This window comes from Parambassis ranga, chromosome 4 (assembly GCF_900634625.1).
Source record: "Parambassis ranga chromosome 4, fParRan2.1, whole genome shotgun sequence".
Lineage (NCBI taxonomy): Eukaryota > Metazoa > Chordata > Actinopteri > Ambassidae > Parambassis > Parambassis ranga.
The window spans coordinates 960,510-967,355 of record NC_041025.1 but is presented as its reverse complement, the minus strand read 5'-3'; positions in this window follow the sequence as shown (position 1 = coordinate 967,355).

The following is a 6,846-nucleotide window of genomic DNA, read 5'->3' as shown; positions in this document are numbered from 1 at the left end:
GGAATGACAGTGTTTTAAAGAGTGGTGAGCTCTGTCCCCCACTATCTGCTGTATACACTGAATGTATGGAACAACAGTGAGTAACAGACCCCTGCTGGAGAGATGGTGGGTATAAGTGCTTTTTGTCAGAGGTCAAGGTCGCTGTGGGTCACAGCGGAGGTGTCCTTGTCTGGTTCGACAGGTCCAAGTAGTTATTTTGCTGGATTGTGATGCAGGATGTTTTTTCTTTTGCCTTGAAGTGGAATGTGATAGGCAAAGTGAGAAGCTTAAAAACTGTCCATCAGTCCGTGTGACCCTGGATGGCCCCGGCTAACAACCAGAGCTGCCTGGGATGCTTGGGGCAAGTAACATAAGACAAATTCTATGAGACACTCTTGCAATCCTGGTGTGGCACGCAGTCTTCTCATCTCTCTGAAATACCTTCAAAGCCCTCATAGATATGCCAGCTTGGATACCAAGCTCCTTTTCACAGGTCAGGCAACCTCAAGTCACCATTTTCATTTCTGTGACATCTGCTTTGCTTGTTTGTTTGGTAAACATGCTACACCTGTCAGAGGAATGCTGGTTGCTAACGGGCCAAGTCCAACAGCATTTATTGTACTCTGTGCTGCATTCCCCTTCTTCTCACCTCTCTGCTTTTTCCATCTGTTGCCCTTGCAGCAGTGAAAACAGTAAGTGTGAAGGAGTGAATGTGTGAGGAGAAGTGCATGTGTTAGTTCACGCATGTGTACTGTTTTGTGTGTGGACTGAGGCTACTGGGTTCTTGTCTGGATCACAGTCTTGTAATGGAGCTAGAGACACTGTTTTTATTTATCCTCTCCCAGCTGTCACTGTTGTGTCTGGAGTGTGTTCACTGAACTCAGGGCTATGGGACACTTGGAGAACTGTCAAATACACTAACCCTTCCAAGAATGTTACAGCCCAGAACACACCCTAGATTCTTGTTATGGGAAACAAAAGCTGCGAGGAACATTCAGGAAATGTGCAACCTTTATCTGACTGTACTGCCTGTTTAAATCTAAATGTATTTGTTATCTCTCATTAGTGTGATGCAAAGCAATCACACTTTAGTTCTTCTGTTTCTCTTTTTCTTTATTCATATCATTTATTATTCTTCCATATTTTTTTGGCACTTTTCAAATTGTTCAGCTTTTTTATGACATGACTTGTATCTTCTCCTATCAGATAGTTTTGATTTTCCAACTATTAAGCGCTTTCACCCCACTGAAAATGAATGGAGAATTTTCTACAAACTCCTCCAACTTTGACCTTCAAATACTTCGTAGATTTGCTTTTGACATAAGTGGGGACCAAAGATTCTAACAACTGTCTCGAACTGGCTGTCTCATGTGTTTTGGCGCTGCCAACCAACGTGACATCAGGGAAAGTCTCAGCCGATCACATGGTCAGAATCAGAATATGAAGGGCTTTGGGGAGAACCAACGACAGGAAGATATCTATTAGTAGGATGCCAGAAAAGAATGGTTATTTCTTTTCTTGTTAGTAAATCTCTAGTAAAAAACCTCTTCTGATTGATGTTAGTAAGGCCTGTCCTGACTGGTCATTTCTTTTCTTTTCTCTGCTCTGATTTGTTTTTAGTAGGACCTTTAGTAGGATCTTTTGATTGGTTGTTAGTAAGGCCCACTGTGATTGGTTGTATCTGAGGCCTGCTCTGATTGGTTATTTTTGTTCTTGGCCTGCAATTTATCTCTATCTCTCTGTGTAATTTAAGTCTAAATTTTACTAATCTGGACTGAAATACTTCCCCACCTCCAAAAGTAAACTACTCTCTAGAATATATAGATTCATATCACATTTAGACAAAACAACCTCTATTCCATCTATAAAATTGAAATCAGATCTGTCAATCACTCTTGATTCTGCCCTCTGGATCCAGATCTGTAACAACATTTATTTCAGGACAAAAAAACCCCTTGCACAATATAAAATCCTCCATCGGTTGCAAAACTCAAAACTCAATTATAATTGATTGAGAGGGAGATGGGGCAGTTTACACACAAACATGTGTTGCCACAGAAACAAAGCCTTCCAGACAGTTTTTTAGCTACATTCAGCTCAGATTTCAGCTTCCTCAGCAATTCACAACAAATTCTTCAAAACACATTTCTTCTAAAAATGCTTTTTCTAGTTAAACATACAACCCTTTTTTAACTTTTCAACTTTTTAAACATTTCTTTCAACATTTTTTTGCATTTTGAAACCAAGTATTACCTTTATAACCTATTTTAAACCATTTTACCTTTTTTAAAAAACTTTGTTTTTGTGCTAGTGTCTTTGACATTGGTTGTATGTAAAGATGGTAGGACCGTTTCCCAACTGTGAGGGCAAAGCATCTGGATGGCCCCCTGGTGGCTGACTCTAGTGAGTGGTGAGCTCTAGCTCCAGTCTGTACATGCAGCTGTTATAAGATGAAAATCCCCATACTAGCAAGTATTCAACATGGGACCACCTCAATAAACCAGGTTGATGATGATTACATTCCCGGCCATATTTTGCATGTCAGACAGTATATAAAAGTAAATCTGTGTTGCCATGTCAGTCATCCAGCCTCTTGTTTTAGGATGCCCCCATTAGATGCTGGGCAGACGGTCAGCAGTGGTGGAACTAAGCACTGATGACAAGCTGCTGGAAAGGCTGCAGTGTAAGAGAGTGAGTGAAGTCTACATGGGAACTGGCCAGAGCCAAAGGCATGTATATACACACAAACAGTAAACCCACATTCGTATAAGTCCTCAGGCACATACAGCTCATAGCTGTCTGCAATTTGAAACCCATAATAATATTTTATTACTGCAGTGAAAAACACTGTTTGATTATTGTCTTAGTTTATCACTAACTGTAATATCAACGATGTCTATTCAGTTTTTAAATTTCAGTTTAGCCATATCATTTACCTGCTTTGTGGAACAACCACCTGCCTTCTACATCCTGTGCTTACAGATACATGTTGCCATAGTAAAAGCATTATTCCAGCTTCCATTTACAGCTATTTAAACAACACCATATGTGCAGTTTAGCTGTTGTTTATATCTTGTCATGTTTCTATGAGCCTCAGTTTATGAGGGATTATAACAGAGGTCTGTCCAGTGAGTTCATGTTCCACAGCAGGGTATATGTTTACAAAGGGCCGTAATGCAGACAACCATAGATAGATAGATAGATAGATAGATAGATAGATAGATAGATAGATAGATAGATAGATAGATAGATAGATAGATAGATAGATAGATAGATAGATAGATAGATAGATAGATAGATAGATTTTTTATTTGACAGTCTTTTTTGTTGCTTCATTAGGAGATGTGAATTCTTCTATCATTGCCATGTTTAAGGCCAGTGTCAGTCTAAAAGGAAACATACATACTAAACTGTTCAGAGTATCTGCATCAAAACATACGTCACATGAGCCATATGTCAAAATAGTGTTATTATCTTGTAAGAATGTTAACCACACTGGTCTGAGGCAGTGGCCATTTCTGCCTCAAGGGCCTGTTTCCTCAGCAAGTGAAGCAGTTTACGAGTGAGGTTAAGATGTCAGTCTGAATCCCAGTTAAAGACAGCCCTCTTTTATGTGTCCCCCAGCCTGACCTCCGGCAATGGAGTGAAGAATGCATTGGCTTGACACTAAGTGAGTGCCTCCAGCTCTCCCTGTGTCCCCCCGACTAACCTCCGCCCTTACACCAGCAGCAGGAGCAGCAGCCTGTAGGGTACTTGTGTCAGCCACTGTGTCCCCAGCAACCTCCTCGCAGTTTGCAAATATGCCCTTGATATTGCTGGCATGTCGTACGCAGATGTCCCAGCGGCGGGAGATAAATTTGAGAGCAAGGAGATGTCAGGGTGGCAACAGCTGTGGGTTACAATTTCACCAGATGTCTGCCGTTGCTAACCTTCAGTAGACATGAGCTGGCCACCCCCTGGATGTACTTTACACGCACAGTAAATATTTTCTCAACATGTAGTTCATTGGAGGCGCAAACCAGAATTCATTTGTCACAGCTCACATGGCTACAGCCTTCAGAGCCATGATTTATAAGATATGGAGGCACGTCCTGATGATATGCAGTCCGTACTTAAAGAGCGTCACAACTGGAGCCATGTCAGATTCACTCTCTGCCTACGTGCTCTCAAAGCTCATTGGAGGATCCAAGACATGGAATTTTAACCAGTGAAGGATTTTAAAAAATCTTTTTGTCTTTTTCTCAGAACCCGCTGGTGGCACTGTGACATCTTCCTATTGGCCAGAGGTGGGCAGGTCTAAACTAAGGAGGATGTTGCAAAGTGTCAAATCAGAACATTGTTTTTCCTTTGTCATCATTGTCAGTCAATAAGAGAATAAATCAATATTTTCTTGACCGTTCATTCTTTTGCAGTACAGCTTGAAAAACTACTACTAGTTTGTTTACTTGTACGGCTAAAACCTGAAAGTTTTCTTTCTTGAATTTTACACTTTACACATACTGCAACCCCCAGAACAACAGAGAGACGCCGCCAGTACAGAAGTGCCAAAAACTGCTGTTCCATTAGTGTCCGAACAATCCCCATAGACCTCAATTTTAAAATGCCCAGTATCTCAAAAGACAAACATGTTTGCAGCCTGGTGGCTTAGAAAGATCAAACAATTTTACATTGTAAGAGGTGGAGGCACTGTATCCAGCTGCTGCTCATCAACTTGCTTCTGCTGGCCAGCGGTTATTAAAGTCAGTGCAGGTTAATGATAAAACTAATAATAATATAAGGCGGAGGGTTTATTCTCCAATAATACATGATTATTTTTCAATGTTTAACATTGATGCACATTTATTTGTTAGCCACAGTAAAATCAATATACGTGATCAGTGTAAAGCTTTGAAATAAATGTTCTGTTTAATTACCGTACCTCAAATATACTCTTAAAAAGAGTATTCAGTAAATGCACTTTCCAGTCACTGCAGACACGGCTGATAGCAGCAATGTCAGTGTGTGGACAGAGTTTACATTCCAGCAGCATTTGGTCTGCCATCAGATACAGAGTTCAACCAACTCAGCTCAGGCATTTCTTGGTCCGTCTGTACAGCCCTGAGTCTGTCACTGACAGACAGCCACAGACGCTCCCTGGTCGCTTTAATGCAATTCGAATCAAGTCTAAAATGACTTCAGCTACATTTCTACACTTCCTAGCATTGCTGGAATCTATTCAACCCCTTTTAAAATTGTTTTGATAAGTGGGATAGTGCGGTGTTTTGAAAGGCCGTGCATGTTGAAAGATAAGCTTCTTTTCTTTGTGTGATGACTCGGTGTGACTAATACTGACAGAGGCAGGAGAAGGTGTGATGACGCCTCCATTTGTGTGTGCGGCATTCTATGGTATTGCCTTTACAGAATCACCTTACAGTAAGTTTGGCACTTGAACTATCTGTCCAGGTTCAACCAATGATGATCTCTTTCCAGTCCTCCACTGCACTGTAAAAAAAGAAAGAAAAAAAACTGCAAAAACAGAATTCCTACCTTTGTTCCAACTATATGTTGACACACTGTGCCTATATGTTAAGCATAATGTTAATAGCATTTTACACCATCATCACTCATAGTATAACAACATTATTAATTTTTAAGCAAGTCTGTATGTTACAGTGGCCATGGGAGCTCAACAGACCACAAACATGCTGCAAATCCAAGTGTAGATGATGTAAATGTTTTATAGACACAGACAGACAGACAGACAGACAGACAGGCAGGCAGGCAGACAGACAGACAGACAGGTAGATAATAGATAGGTGCGTCCACACAGATTTGCAAAAACCACTGAAAACACTGTAGTACATATGCCAGGCCTGTAAGTGGCGCTGTACCACTACCACAGAAGCACTTCAAAAACAGAGAAGAAGACACGGGGCACGCACACAAAACTTGTGCGATGTAAACTAACTTCTTAGTTATTGTGCACTTGCTGCTCGCTGTGTTAGCAGAGGAGCGGAAGATTTTGCTGTAAAAAGCAAAAACAAGTCAAGTAGTTTGTTGTGGTCGGAGTAAGTGCATGCAGGTTGAGGGGGGGGGGGTGGAGCTATGTCGTCATCGTTTCAGAAAAGTAGCGTTTTGGGCATCACGGAGACATGGAAATGGCGTTTTCAAACGTATCCACCCTGGGACCTGTTTTCAAATGTTGGCGTTTTCGCACCTACAAGGCCGGTTCCGTGTGGACGAAACACCTAAAAGATAGGATATCGTTTAGGTGTATGGCCAGATACGGCAAGAGCATTATATGTTGGACATTGTTTTAACCTTCTAATGCACTCATCAATGATCCCATGGAATTGGACTAAAGTCAGCTCTTATTAACATGTGAAATAAATAATATAACTTTGGTGTTTTTACAGTGTATCAACACTACCTGAGGCTGTTGGAGCCTGTGTGTATGTGTGTGTGTTGCAATTGAGCACATTCAGTTGGCCGTGTCAGGGTGGGTGGGGAAGAAATGCAGAAATCTGGCGTCTGTATTACATGGAAAAGCTGAGTGATAACATATTAATCACTTTTTCCACTTTTTTTTCCTCCCCTAAAAAACAGGAGAAAAACCCAACAATGCATATCAAGCAGCAGCAAAAACAGCTGCTTTAACAGTCAGAGCTCTGAGATTTGGGTCTTCCCAAACCCTTTTCTAAGTGAGTGTGACAGAGCTTTAAGGTCTTGTTTACATACATTTTAAACTGTGTCTTTTTTTAGATAATGGTGTGTACTGTAGAGCTGAGTGCAGGAGCTGCATGGGATCTACCAACCCCAGGGCCCAACAAACCTGTCCTGCAACTTCCTCAGCCAGCAGGCTGTAGTCTTGGGAACAGATTTGTTTCA